We start from the raw sequence: 15550 nt of genomic DNA, 5'->3' as shown, positions 1-15550 counted from the left end.
TCCTTACCAATATGAGGTATTCTGTATCTTTTAAATTTAACAATTCTGGTGAGGGTATAGTAGTATATTGTGTTTTAAAATTTGTTTTTCCCTGATGACTAGTGAAGTTAAATGCTTTTCAAATAAATTTATTGGCCATTTGGATATCCTCTTTTGTGAAGTCTCTATTCTAGTTTCTTGCCCATTTTTTTCTGTTGGGTTGTCTGTCCTTTTGTTTGTATATAAGGACATGTGTGTGCTTGACACACTATCTTCTTAACAGTTTTATAATGTCTTGATATTTGATAGGTATATCAAATATTCTTGTCATGATAGGTCCTCATGTTGTGTTTCTTATTCAGGAATACTTTGGTTCATTATGCCCATTTCCTCTTTCACAAAAGTATTAACGTTAATGTCTTTGTAAGAACTGTTTGAGGTACTAATTCAAATTTCAGTAATTTTACATATAAATTTGGGAATGGTTGCTATCATTACAATATTAACTCTGTCTAGTCATGACTATAATTTATTAGAAAATACATTTAGACATTATTGTAGCCTTTAATAATGCTATATTTTCTCTATAAAGGTCCTGTACACATTATAGTATCTTTATTTTAATGTACTTGAATTTTTATATGAATGTGAAGTTATATTTTTAAATTTATGGTTTTGAACTCTATTTATTTATTTATTTATTTATTTATTCTTAGTAAGGAGAGACTTTATTTGAAAGGATTATTGTAAGGGTGGAAAAAACTATTGCCATAGGGAGAATGCAAGTGTGTAAAGAGTTGGGCAGAAAGTGGTTTTCTTTTTTTGAGAGAGGTAAACAAGCCTAGAAAGAACTGCATATGGGGAAGTGGGATGAAAGGGTGGCATGATTGGATAGCGATCAGAGAATATTTTACCCTTAGTGCAGCCAATTCTCAGGAAAGGCTGTATGCTGGCTCAGGCTGAGAGTGGAACAAAATTCAGAGGCCTGGAGGAAGGAGAGAAGCTTAACCAGAGTTTGGATAAGCATTTTGTCCAATTGACCAGTGTGGATAAAAGAGTTCAGCTAATCATTTATGAGGCAAGAAATGGGGATTTGTAGTGCTGGTGTCTACCCTTGTCATAGATAGAAAAAGGGGTATCCTTGTCATCTGGGAAAGGGTGTTTTTTTGTGTTGTAAGCTATTTTCCAGGACATGAAAGGATTGAGGTTTTCTCCACCGTCGCTATTTTCAGGTAATATTCAACACTGTCAATGGTAAAACCTCCAGGATCCAAAGTCACTCAATGGTGACATCCTCGAAGGATGTTGATGGGTGTGTCAGATCTTTCCAAGGCCCCTCAATGCACACTCTGCTGAGCATCTACCGGTGGACGTCTGGCTGGATAGGAGTGCTCCTGCCCTTGATGGAAGAGGTCAGAGGCTTTCCAATGATTTGTGAGAGGCTGTCCTGCAGTGCAGTCCTTCCAGCTTGGCTATGGCTTGCTTGCTTTGGAGCCGGCCACGAGTGCTTTCACAGTCATCCTGTCGTTTCAACTGACAAACCACAAGGAAACGCTCATATTCACCGCGAGTTTGTAATAATTTGTACTTATTTCTGGTGGGCCAGACAAGTTGGGGAGGAACAAAGCACTCAAGTGGCATCCTGATTATGCTGCCAGCCTTCTGATAAGACCTTTCTTTGGAAGATATCAGATGGCCCTGTGGTCTCACTTCTTCAAAGAGACATTCTACCTCATCCATTTCAACTTCCTCTTCCAACTCAGAGTCTTCTGAATCCTCAGGAAGTACAATGGTCAAGGCAGCACTTTTCTTCAACAAATAGACTGTCTTAACATTTGAGAAGCTGCTCAGGTCTTTCAGCTTCCTGTCTTTCATAGTCTTTTTAATCTTTGCACACCTTTTCAAGTTCTCATTATACACCTCCCAATCTCATCATTCACGATCACTTCATTTTTGTCTGCACTTAATTTCCTATATGTGACTGGCTTTTTCCATGACCCCTTGGTTTTGCAGTCTGGTGAGGTCCATTCACCTCTGGAGGGCATTTTCTGGGGGGATTTCTCTACTTGTGCTTCATACCAACACATGTCACACTGGATGCCCTCATCTACTTTGGTAAACTGGGCCAACCAGGTAGGGGAGGACAGGTTCCCCTCACAGTTATTCTCTATCTCACCTTCATCTTCATCTTCATCCTGGTTCCTACTCCCCATCTACTCTGCTCCATTTCTCATGTCATATTGGATACCTTCATCCACTTTGTTGAACTGGGTCAACCAGGTAGGGGAGGAACCGTGCTGCTCATAGCCATTTGTTCTCTACCCCACCTTCATATTCATCTTCATTTTCATGCTGGTTCCTACTCTCCAGCTGCTCTGCTCCATTTCTCATGTCGCACTGCATGCCCTCATCTACTTTGTATAGGGTTGGGAGCAGGGAGGAATAATGACGCCCCTCATGGAGGCTATAAGAGTCACCTCCAGAAGGCATTTGCTAGGGGTATTCCTCCAGTTGCATGCCCTCAGTTACTTTGTTTGGCAGGGGGAAGCAGGGGGCATTGCAAGGGAGGTATCATACCCCTCATAGAGGTTTTCATAATCATCATCATCAAATTCAAAGAGGTCCCTATACTTCCACCATGGAAAAGTGGTCCCTTTATACTGCTTTCTAATGAGGGCTCAGGGGATTTCCCAGATTGTGTGTCATAACACTGACCCATGTCACCCTGGGCGGCCTCATCAACTTTGTTGATCTGAGCTAACTAGCTAGGGAAGGGAATACCTCCCTCAGGTAGCTAATGCTACCTACCTCTTTCTTTTCACCCACATTCTCAGGGGAGAATGTATTAGCAGGGATACTGGTCACCCTTCCTAGGTCACGGCTGTTGCTTTCTGAGTGCACATCTCGTTTGTCATTCAAGTTTTCAGCCTGTTGAGGTTCAGTTTCTGTTTCTGTGTCTTTCATTTTCATTTCTTTCCAATAGCCACCATGTTGTCAGAATTGTGCCATGTTATAAAACATAGGAATCATGGGTCTTTGGTTGAGAATTGTGGCCAATGGGGACTGAGGGACAAGGAAGACAGGATACTCATTGAGCACCGCAGGATATGGAAAATACAGACTTCCACTTGTGAAACCTGCCCCAGGAACGCATATTGGATTATAGGCAGGATTCCGGTACCAGGGACCCAGGAGAGGCTGCTGGGCCATAGGGTGCACATAAAAGAAAGGTCTGGAGTTACTGCCCTCAAAATTTTCATTGTTTCCTGAAGAGTTCATTTTCCAGGCTGCTCTAGCTTGATGTCTGTGATTGCAAACCTTTATGGTGGTGCACGGGACCTGTGCTGGTCTGACCTTGGTGACAAGAGAGCCTATGGTCTGAACTCTTTATTGGTGCTATATTAAATTTCATTTATTTTTTAGTGCTTTGAACTTATAGCAAACATTATCAGTAGGTTCTGCCATTAATTATAATAAATATCTGAGATAAGTTGAAAGTTTTCTGAAGTATTAATGTGATTGGAGTAATGCAGGTTTTGTTTTTTCTTTTCCATCTTAATATCTATCATTTTATATATTTTTCAGGCATTTTTTTTTACTGGCTAGAAATTCCACTACGATGTCATTGGAAGTGATAATAGTTGTATATTTGCCTTGATATGATTTTCAAGAAAACATTTCTGCCATTTCAATATTAAGAATAATAATTATTGGGTTTTTGGCCTATACAGTGGTGACCCCTCATGTTCAAAACTATGCCTCAGGAAGGGTAAACATTTGGCATTAGATAAGTATCCGCTGAATTGATGAATTAATGGAGTAAAAGATATGAGGAATTAGACTAGGGTATTATTTCTTATTTATATAATATTCATACTTATACATGGGCAGGGATAATATTAAAAAGAACATTTCATAATTCTTATGAAAAAGAGACATTTCTTTGTTACTCATTGTATGTTTAATGGTACATATATATAAGCACCAGTTATCATATCTGATCCAGGGGAAAACTGGCAATGCCTCTGACAATTATACAAAGCATGGCTTAAGGCGACTACCACAATTGCAGGCTTCATTTTCCCAGAAAGCTTTTCTGTGGACTATAAGGGCTTAACTAAATGTTAGTAACTTGACAAGCTGCACCTGCAAAAGGAATATTTTATTTCTAAATTACCATTCTATAGACCCCATAATATTTAATCTTTTAAAGTGCTATGGTGATTCAGAGTTGATAAAATTGAAATGCATGTTTTCCAGAAGATAGGGACTGAAACCTATTAAGCCAGAAAACCTAGACCATTACTTTTCCTGTACCATCTGAGGTTTGTGATAAACTTGTGACTGATCCTTTTCCTCAGAGATCATTTCCTGTCTCTGTTTGTGTTCAATAAGGTGTAATGTCATTTCCCTGATAATAGGTATTTGTTACTTAGCAACAAGTTCTACTTGTATATGCTACAATTCATGGTTAATATATCTACACATTCTCTCCAAAAATGAATAGTTATGATATTTTAGTTTGAAGTAATACTTAAATTGAACTGAATGTTTTAAAAGTTCAAACAAATTCTGCTAGCAGATCTGCAGAGCTGGAAAAAAAAAGGATGTTAAATCACAAAATAATCTAAACATAAAATAACATAAATATATTCAGTTGGAATAAATATCAGTATCTCCAGTCTATGTTGGCTTTAAAACTTTAAGCTGAATAAAAGTCAAAATAATCAAAGCACAATTTTTTTTTAGGAAATGAACTTCATTTTAGCAGATTTCTTCAATTGAGAAATTCAACTTGAACTGTAAATTTAGAATGACTAAATACTAATGAGACTATTTGAAAGTTGAATGTGATCTAAGACCATCTCAATAATATGAGAATATTTCTCAATAATATGAGAATATTTGTTAGGAAAGTAGAATTTTCTGGCACTGTGTTTTGTGTGACATTGTATGCATTTTGGCTCAGAAATAAAATAACATATCATACGATAAACTAGAACCATCTACAAACTGAACTGTCAAAAAAGAAATAAGGTTGATTCAGAGCAAGTTAAGTTCCCATTACTGTAAAGAATTAATTAAAAACTGGTTGATATTTTGAGAAAAAAGCCAAATAGGAAAATCATGCATTGCTAAAGAGTGTTACAAATTAAATACAGTTAATCCTGATTTTTCAAATTAAAAAATAACAATAATGTAAAACCTGCAGCCATTACATTATTTTCCCCAAAAGTAATTCTCATTAGTTTTTTATAGAAGATGAAGGATATGAATTACCATTTAAATTTTTTAACAGTGCAACTTTACTTTTTTGAAACATCAATGGTTAAATGTTAAGTACTGTATTTTGCTAGTCATGTAAGAGAGGATACTAAAATTATTGATGTGAAATACCATCTTGTCAACATACCCATTTGATATTTAAATTAGAAAATTATGATTCATAAGCTTCTGGATTGTCATGAACTCTTCAAAAAATATATTTAAAGCTAAGATCCTAACCAAGGAAATTGGACACATATAAATGTGGTTTTAAATTGAGTTTCAGTATTTACATTGCAGAAGTCTAATAATATACAATATGTAATGAAAAAGTATTATAATGTCATTGACATTAAAAAAACTATTAATCTTGCTTTTCTGATGTAATGATGACTTGAGTATTCAATCTGCTATTTTTCTGCCAATAATATATTTTTAAAATGGAATAAGGAAAGAAAAAGTTATTTAGTTTCTTATTTTTCATATCGTTAAGCACCATTCACGAGATTTCCTTTAAGCAGAAAGAAGTCAAATTTTTATACAGTACGATGATTTAAAGTAAAATTCTGTGCACTTAAGAGTATTTTTTTTTTGGACCTCTGTTAAAAATGTCAGGGGATGGATGTGAGGAATAAAATTTGAAAAATGTTAATATTTGATATATTGAAGCTTAGAAGAAAAATCAATTTCCATTTCAAAATTAGAAAAAAAAATTCAATTTCTTATCCTATAATCCTACTCTTGTCACAATTTTAACTTCTAGCAGTTATCACCAGAATGTTTAAATCATTTTTAGTGTGCACTAATATAACTTACCACTATATCCTTTAATTTCTGTGCCTAGATACAGTTTATTTGACTATTATTTGCAAATTAATTATAACACAATATCATTCTTTGTGGTGGTCATTTAGTTATCTTCTTTTCTTTTTTAATTTTAGAAACAAAGAAAAAAGGATGTGTTAAGGAATTCCTTTTTCACTAGAACTACTTCATATCTTGTTTTTTCTTCATTTTAGTTTTTGCATATTTATGTAAAACTTACTAAATTATAGCTCTTTATTATTATTATATTTTTAAAATTAATGTTATATTTCATTTTATTTATTTTTTGGTAGTTTTATTTAGATACTGGGTATTTTAAAATTTTTGGCAAAACACACACAGCATAAAATTTACCATCTTAATTATTTTTAATGTACAGTTCAGTGGCAGTAAGTTCATTTATGTTGTTGTGCAAATATTACCACCATCCATCTTCAGAACTTTATCATTATCTGGAACAGAAACTCTGTGCCCATTAAACACTAACACCCCATTCCTTCATGGCCAAATCCTCTGGCAACCACCTCCCTACTTTCTGTATCTATGAATTTAACTATTGAAAATGTGAATTAATAATTTTATGTAATTTATGTTCATCTCCCTCATCCCCTACACGTGGGAGTGGGAACACAACTGGATTTCTCTAATCGCTCCACACAGATGTGCTTCATTCTTAGCACCTGCAATGCCTGGCCCATGATGAGGGTGGACAAAACTGGGAGTCAGTTTATTCTTGCATTTCAAAAATATTCTCTGAACCTCAGCAGAATCCAGGTGATGTGATTGGTGCTGGAGACCCATCTGGGGAGAAGACAGCTATGTCCTTTTGGAGCTGAGATTTTGAGCCTCCAGCTTCCGGATTTTCTAAGCCAGTGGTCCACATATGTGCTCCTTGGTCCAGCAGTAAAAGCCTCAGCTTATTTACAGAAACTGTGAGACATTCCTGTGTGGCTTTGGAGAACACAGTACAGTTGTGAAAAGAAGGGTTGGCTTCATCTATCCTCAGCGCTTAGATCTACAAGGCCAGTGGGCACCACCGATACAGGGGACATGATACTGCCCCCGTGTGAACTTCCCACAGTGATCAAGTTGGGTTTCTTCAGTGGCTTTTTGTTTTGTTTTGCTTTGTTTTTACCACATAGTGATTTGATATTTCTGTACATTAATGAAATGATCACCATGATAAGTCACCATCTGTCAGCATACAAAATTATTACAATATTATTGACTATATTCCCTTTACTGTACATTACTTCCCTATGACATTTATTTCATAACTGGAAGTTTGTACCTCTTAATCCCCTTCCTCTATTTCACTCTTCCCCCTACCCTCTCCCCTCTGACAGCCACCAGATTGTTTTCTGTATCTATGAGTCTGTTTCTGTTTTGTTATTTTTTTGTCCATTTGTTTTGTTTTTTGGATTCTACATATAAGTGAAATCATATGTTGTTTTCATTTTTCTGTCTGACTTATTGCACTTAGCATAATACTCTCTAGGTCCATCCATATTGTCACAAATGGGAAGATATTCTTTTTTATGGCTGAAAAATATTCCATTGTATATGTACCATTAATCTTCATCAATTATCCATTCATCTATTGATGGACACTTAGGTTGCTTCCATATCTTAGCTATTGTAAATAATGCTGTGATGAACACTTTGGTACATATATCTTTTCAAAATAGTATATTACTTTTCTTCAGTAAATACCCAGAAATGAAATTGCTGGGTCATATGGCAGCTATATTTTTAATTTTTTGAGAAAACTCTATATTGTCTTCCATTGTGGCTGCACCAATTTACATTCCCAACAATGCACAAGGGCTCCCTTTTTTTCTACATCCTTGTAAATACTTGTTATTTGTTGTTTTTTGATGATATCCATTCTGAAGTGTGTTAGTTGATACCTCATTGTGGTTTTGATTTGCATTTCCATGATGAGTATTGATGTTGAGCATCTTTTCATGTTCCTGTTGGTCATGTGTATATCTTCTTTGGAAAAAAATGTCTATTCAGGTCCTCTGCTCATTTTTTAATTAGATTGTTTGTTATTTTGATATTGAGTTGTATTAGTTCTTTATATATTTTTGATATTAATCCCTTAACAGGCATATCATTTGCAAATATCTTCTCCGATTCAGCAGGTTGTTTTTTGGTTTTGTTCATGGTTTCTTTCACTGTACAAAGCTTTTTCAACTCTTTAATCCATTTTAAGTTTATTTTTTATACAGTGTAAGAATGTGGTCTGGTTTCATTCTTTGGCATGTATCTATCCAGTTTACCCAAGACCATTTATTAAAGAGACACTCTTTTCCCCACTGTATATTCTTGCCTCCTTTATCATGGATTAATTGACCATAAAAGTGTAGATTTCTTTCTAAACTCTCTTTCTGTTCCATTGATATATGTGTCTGTTTTTGTGCTAGTACACTGCTGTTTTGATTACTATAGTTCTGCAGTAATTTTTTGAAATCTGGAAGTGTGATACCTCTAGCACTGCTCTTTTCCAAGATTGTTTTGGCTATTCAAGGCCTTTTGTGGTTCTATACAAATTTTAGGATTATTTGCTCTAATTCTGTTAAAAATGTCATGGGTATTTTGACAGGGATTGAACTAAATCAGTAGATTTCTTTAGGTAGTATGCACATTTTAAACAATATTAATTATTCCAATCCATGAGCATAGTATATCCTTCCTTTTTTTTTTTTTTTTGTAGACTTTGATTTTTTCTTCATGAACGTCTTATAGGTTTCAGAGTACAAGTCTTTCTCACCTCCTTAATTAAATTTATCACCAGGGTTTTATTCTTTTTGATGCAATTGTAAATGGGATTGCTATCCTAATTTCTCTTTCTGATAGTTTGTTGCTGGTGTACAGAAATGCAACAGATTTCTGTATATTAGTTTTTTATCCTGCAACTTTCCTGAATAAACTTATTTGTTCTAAAAGTTTTTTGGTGGAGTCTTTAGGGCTTTATTTATATAGTATCACGTCATCTGCAAATAGTGACATTTTTACTTCTTTCTTTCCATTTTGGATACCTTTTATCTCTTTTTCCTGTCTTATCGCTATGACTAGGACTTATACACTGTTGAATAAAGGTGGCAAGAGCGGGCATTCTTGTCTTGTTTGTGATCCGAAAGGAAACGCTTTCAGCCTTCCACCTTTGAGTAAGATGTTTTTGATGTATGACCTCTATTATGTTCCCTCTACTCTTGAGAGTTTTTATCATAAAGTATGTTGAATTTTTTTCAAATGCTTTTTCTGTATCTATTGAAATTATCATATGATTCTTATTCTCCATTTTGTTAATGTGATATTATCATGTTCATTGATTTGTGAATATTGAACCCTCCTTGCATCCCTGTAATAAATCCCACTGGATCATGATGTGTGATACTTTTAATATATTGTTGAATTAATTTGCTAATATTTTGTTGAGGATTTTTGCATCTATATTCATCAGAGATATTGATTTGTAATTTTCTTTTTTTTGTAGTGTCTTTGTCTGGTTTTCATATCAAGGTAATGCTGGCCTTGTACAATAAGTTTGGAGATGTTTTTTCCTCTTCAGTTTTTTAAAATAGCTCAAGAAGGATAGGTGTGAACTTTTCTTTAAACGTTTGGTAGAATTCACAAGTGAAGAATTTTGGGCTTAGACTTTTGTTTGTTGGGAGTTTTTTGATTACTGATTCAATTTCATTACTAGTTATCAATTTGTTCAGTCTTCTATTTCTTCCTAATTCAGTCTTGGAAGATTGTATGTTTCTAGGAATTTATTCATTTCTTCTAGGGTGTCTAGTTTGTTGGCATATAATTTTTCATAATAGGCTTTTATGGTTCTTTGTATTTCTGAGATATTGGTTGTAATATCTCCTTTTTCATTTCTGAATTTATATTTAGCCTTTTTCTCTTTTTTTCTTGATAAGTCTGGCTAAAGGTTTATCTATTTTGTTTATCTTTTCAAAGAGCCAGTTCTTAGTTTCATTAATCTTTACTATTTTTTAAATCTCTATTTCATTTATTTATAATTTATTTCCTCTATGATCTTTATTATTTTTATTCTTCTACTATCTTTGGGCTTTGTTTTTTCTTCTTTTACTAGTGCCTTTAGGTGTAAAGTTAAATTGTTTAGTTGGATTTTTTCTTGTTTCTTGAAGTAGGTCTGTATCACTATGAACTTCCCTCTTAGAATTGCTTTTGCTGTATCCCATAGATTTTGGAAAGTTATACTTCCATTTTCATTTGTTTCTAAGTATTCTTTATTTCTTCTTTGATTTCTTCATTGACCTATTGATTGTTTAGTAGCATGTTGTTCAGTCTCCATGTATTCCTATATCTTCCAGTTTTCTCCCTGTAATTGATTCTAGTTTCACAACATTGTGATCATTTTTCTCCTGAGTTTGATGGACATTTTTATTACTATTACCTTGACCTCTTTGTATAATAAATTACTTATCTCCAATTCATTGAGTTGTTTTTTTTTTCTGGCATTTTTCTTGTTCTTTCAATTCAAATGTATTTCTCTGTCTCCTCATTTTGACTTTCTGTGTGTGCTTCTATGAATTAGGCAAAACAATTACTTTTCCTGGTCTTGAAGGTGTGGCCTTGTGTAAGAGCATCCTCTGTATAGACTGTATGTGCCGGGTGGTTTTGGCAGACTGGCAGGAGCTGGAGCAGGTGCTGCCTAGGGGTCCTGAGATGCACTGCTTCGGGACTACCTTGATAGGATGGCTGGATCTGGGGTAGGCGTGGGCCAAGGCATCCTGGGACACTCCATGCCATGCTTTTTGGATGGCTGAAACTGCAGCAGGTGCAGGTTGGGGAGTCCCAGGAAATGCCACACTGGCCGCCTTTGTGGGACAGATGGAGCTGGTGCCCTCAGAGATTCCCGGGAGTGCCATGCCGGAGATGCCTTGGCAGAATGTTTGGAGCTGGAGTGCGTGCATGGGGGCCTCTCTGGGGAGACAGTTATAGCTGGTGTGGGTCAGGGGTGTGGAGCATACTGGGACAGGCTTGGCTGCCGTCTAGAGTACCTGTATTGTGTTACCGTCCATGCTATCATGTAGGCAAAAATGGCACTTTTAGGTGCCTCTGACCCTGGAGAGATTTCCAGCAATTTCCCACCTATTTGGCAGATGCTCTAGGGTTAGTAAATAGATTTCCTTTATGTATAGCCTAGGTGCCCTTTAAACCACTGTTGTTGTTGTTGTTGTTGTTTTCTGTGCAAATGAGTCTGTGCAGGGTCCCCTCAGTGATGTCCCTTTCCACTTCAGGTTGAGAGGTTGGGGGTGGGGTTCCAGCCAATACCATATCTCCATATCTGTTACCTGTCTTTCTGTGATCCCTCTGTTTGCTGTGCAGAAGCTGTTCAATTAGCCCTCAGTTCTTTTTCAGGAGAAATTGCTCTATATGTAGGTACAGATTCAGTGTGTCCACATGGGGAGGGGAGTTCAGGATCGGTCCACTGCCTTGGACCCCTACCACACTTATTATAGCATTTTAATTAAACATGCTAGGTAACATTCAATTTGTTATAATTGATTTACTGGCTTTCATAATTATAATAATTTAAATGTTACATATTATAATTAGTCTGGTATATGAGAAACTTTTTCTCTGAGGGACAAATTTATTTTACCAAAAACAAGTTGTGTAAATATATCCTATGTGTTTAGCATATTAAAAATATATGAAACATCTAAAGAGCTCATTTTCTCAAGAGTTAGGAACGTAGAAGACACTACTACAGAGTCCTGGGTATTTTACCAGGCTGCTAAGTTAATAACCTATGGTTTTAACTGATAGTTAAGTTTTTGGAAAGAACCCTAACTATCCTTTATAATACCAGTATTTTACTCTCTGGTGAATATTGGTACAAATAAATTTATTATACACTCTCTTTAAAGTGAACCATGCACTGTTATTCTTTTATGTCGATGAACCTTATTGGGAAATTTACATATACTCTTGTCTTCTTTGAACTACCTTTCACTATAAATTTTTTTTGTCTTATCAAGCGGCACCAAGTTCGTCCCTTGAATAAAAAAGATGTTGCTATGCTGCAAGTTCTCCCCTATTTATGCAAAGTAGCTGTTAGTGGTTATAGGGTTTGCACATTGTGTTCTCTCTTGTCTGAGGATTTTAATTAAACCATCCAATCTTTCACTGATGCATATTATATTGGACAGCCACCATGTATCCACACAACCTAGCTGCTAGAGATATGATGATAAATAAGGTAAAAATTGCCCTTTCTTCATGCAACAGATGAACTCTGCAGTCATAGAACAGAGTGAAGCTAACTGCCTCTGTCTGTTGGAGATTGGGAAGGATATGGGGATCCAATACTGAATCTTAGATTTGGATGCTATTCCTACTCAGCTAACCAACCAGAGATTCCAAATCAGATAATAGGCCTGGATTTTTATTTTGTTTTTACAATTTCTCTTTTTATTCTCATTGGCTTCCTGTTAAGATTCAAGGGCTTGAGGATTTGACTCCTATTTATATTTATTTAAATTGAAAGAATCATAAAAGTTATTACCAGATGGTCATGTTTCCTTAACACTATGTTGACTTCACTCTCAGTAGCACTAATATCATGAACTGGATGAGCTATTGTAAATTTCTCCAGTATTTAGAACTCAGATATTCCACAGCAGGTCACATATTTCACTGCTTGGTATTTGAGCCTCACAGCTTGGTGTTTCTGAAATTGCTCTGCTTGCATCCCTCAAACATCAAATTTAATGATAGGCACGAAGGAGCTTCACATGCTTCATACATGCAGTGTCTTCCACTATCTGTTCCCCTCCATACAAACACTGCTTCTGATTACTGAGTGGCAAACATTTGATTTAAGTAGTATGGTTTTCTACTTATATAAGATTACTTGGCCTGTTCTTTTACCTTGGAATTTATTTTTCATTCAGCTATATGTGACTTTTTCCAAACAATATATATTTTTATTAAGTTGTTTCTGACAATATTTCAATGTCATAATTAAAGGTATTGAGCTTGTGTAATGTAGTAATTTAAAGAGAAAAAATAAGAATGAAATACTGGCAGCTGTGCTAATCCAGGAGACCATCACTACACAGCATGACATAGTCTCCAGTTCAGCAACCAGAAGCTTGTTAAGATCATCAGAAATTGAAACTGAAATAATTTATTTCATTTGACATTTATAGATTGAAATTAAAATATAAATGAATTAGATACATTATAGATAATTAGTTTTCAAAACTCCACTTAACTTAGATGTCAGATTTGTAGTGAAAATTTCATATCAAATATTATTTTCTGACTTTCCATGATGAACAGATGGTCCCCACTCAAAGAGAGAGAGAAAGGAAAAGAAAAAAAAAAACACTCTAAATTTTTAAAAGCATAGAGCCAATTTGAAATATCTTTTAGCCTTAAATTTAAATAAATGATGGGCCAACATCATTTAAACATGTCTGGCTCCCAAACCATGATGGCCTAAGAGTGCCACAGAGGCCTTCCTAATCTTGAATTGTCATCTGAGGTTTAGGATCTCAAACATATTTCAAGTATATAAAAACACTTGAATTAAAACTTTTGGCAATGATTCAAGATAATATAATTATTAATAATTATCTATTAATCTTCTTCAAAAATATTCACAGGAAGAGTCAGCAAATTTAAAATGTTCAGTTAATATTGTAATCATTTACAATTATATGAAACATATTTAAGTGAAAGTGTGGTATAATACTTCTATACCAAGATTTCTACAGATAAGCTTTATTAGTTATATCAATACAATGAAAGTAAATGAGATAACAATTAGTCATCTTCCTCCCTCTGGACTATTTTAAATCTCCATGAGCAGCCAACCAGGAATGTGTGCAGGTGCTTACTTTACCTTGGAATGCTTTTGTCTAATTATATATTTATAGAACACAGGCCCTCAATTTAATATTTAAAGCTTTAAAAAAAATAGATGAATGACCACCATCATAAAACTCTGATGTACTTATTTTGGTTTGAGCTTTTGGAAGTTTTAAAAAAAAATTATATTTACAGTTTATTCTAATGAATTGATAGAACTGAGAATCACTTTATTGATTAATTACATTTCAATGTCTTCTTTTCAGTTTGTCAACTTCGATATAAAAAATACATACCTTCCTCCAAAATGATTTTGTTGGAAATGAGATAAAGTTTTTAGGGCAAAAGCAATAATAAATGGTGTTTGGGAAAATTTTTTCAAAAATAATTGAAATTTGTTGTGCCTCACTTAAAGTAATACACAAAGGATTGAATTTTCCGATAATGAATTTTCATTAAATATAGTGGATATAATATTTGCATTTGTTTTTATTCCTTCCTGAACCCCATAAGAATAGCAATAAAGAAAATAAAACTGAAGTGATGTCAACATAAATTGTGATGTTGAAAATTAGATGAGAAATCCTAAATGATTTATGTTTTAGCTTTCTTCATTTGGTTAAATACCCTCAAAGGAGGAACCAACAAAAACCAAAATAATTTATAATACAGTTTCTCAGAAAGATTCAGAAATTAGAGACATTAGTTATCTCTGAAGGCCAAGGTTTTGGTGGAGCTGAAAACAGAAGAATTTGACTGAAATCTAAAAAAAAAATGTAGTGAGATTCCTTGATTCCATTCCTCTACCTGCACAGCCAGCAAATGACTCTCTCATACTTAGGCAGAAGACAGAGGTTTTGCTGTTTGGAAAGGTTGATACAGATGATCTCTAAAATCAACTCTGGGCAGATATGACCCTCACTCGTTGAGAGATGAAAGTGGATATTTGGATATTATAGAATGAAACTAGAAGCTACTAGATTAGCCCTACTTTTTCCTTTCACCCATATCAAGATATTGGATCATTTTCACTGGGCTAATTTCCTGACTCAGAAAGAAATTCCTATGGATATTTGGAAGCTCCCAAAAGACACAGCCAGGTTCCCATTCAAACATCAATAAAAAGATCGAACAGTTCACCAGCTCCACCAGTTTATACAGAACGTCTTCTCAGTTTTAAATTGATTCACTATTAAATATGGGAAGATAACCAATAATCAGATAACCTTTGAAAGGAGGTTCTAAGATGAAAGAGAAAGAACAAGATATATAAAGAGATGAAAAATAGATCATATAAAACTGGAACATGCAAGAAATGGAAGAGAATATAAAAAGAGAACTAAAATCACCACAATGAATATACAAAGATAATGAAAATAAATTATATTTGTGAGTCAAAGATAGAATGTTCCTTAAAAAAAAGTGAAATTCAAAAGTAAAGAAGACTCAATAGATGCAGAGAAGGCTTTCAACAAAATTCAACACCTATTATGAATAAAACCCTGCAGAAAGTAGGCAAAGAGGGAACTTTCCTCAACATAATAAAGGTAATATATCACAAACCCACAGCCAACATCGTCCCCAATGGTAAAAAACTGAAACCATTTTCACTAAGATCAGG

The 15550-nt window shown here is 34.7% G+C and overlaps 1 pseudogene; it reads right to left on the bottom strand.

The window, feature by feature from the left end:
- Positions 1-486: 486 nt before the first annotated feature.
- Positions 487-3258, bottom strand: LOC149750694 (uncharacterized; annotated as a pseudogene).
- Positions 3259-15550: the final 12292 nt, after the last annotated feature.

This window comes from Delphinapterus leucas, chromosome 1 (genome assembly GCF_059928025.1).
Source record: "Delphinapterus leucas isolate spDelLeu-1000000601 "Yukka" chromosome 1, BTC_Dleu_Yukka2, whole genome shotgun sequence".
In the NCBI taxonomy this organism is placed as follows: domain Eukaryota; kingdom Metazoa; phylum Chordata; class Mammalia; order Artiodactyla; family Monodontidae; genus Delphinapterus; species Delphinapterus leucas.
Note: the sequence above shows the minus strand (reverse complement) of the source record. Positions and strands in the feature narration are given on the sequence as shown.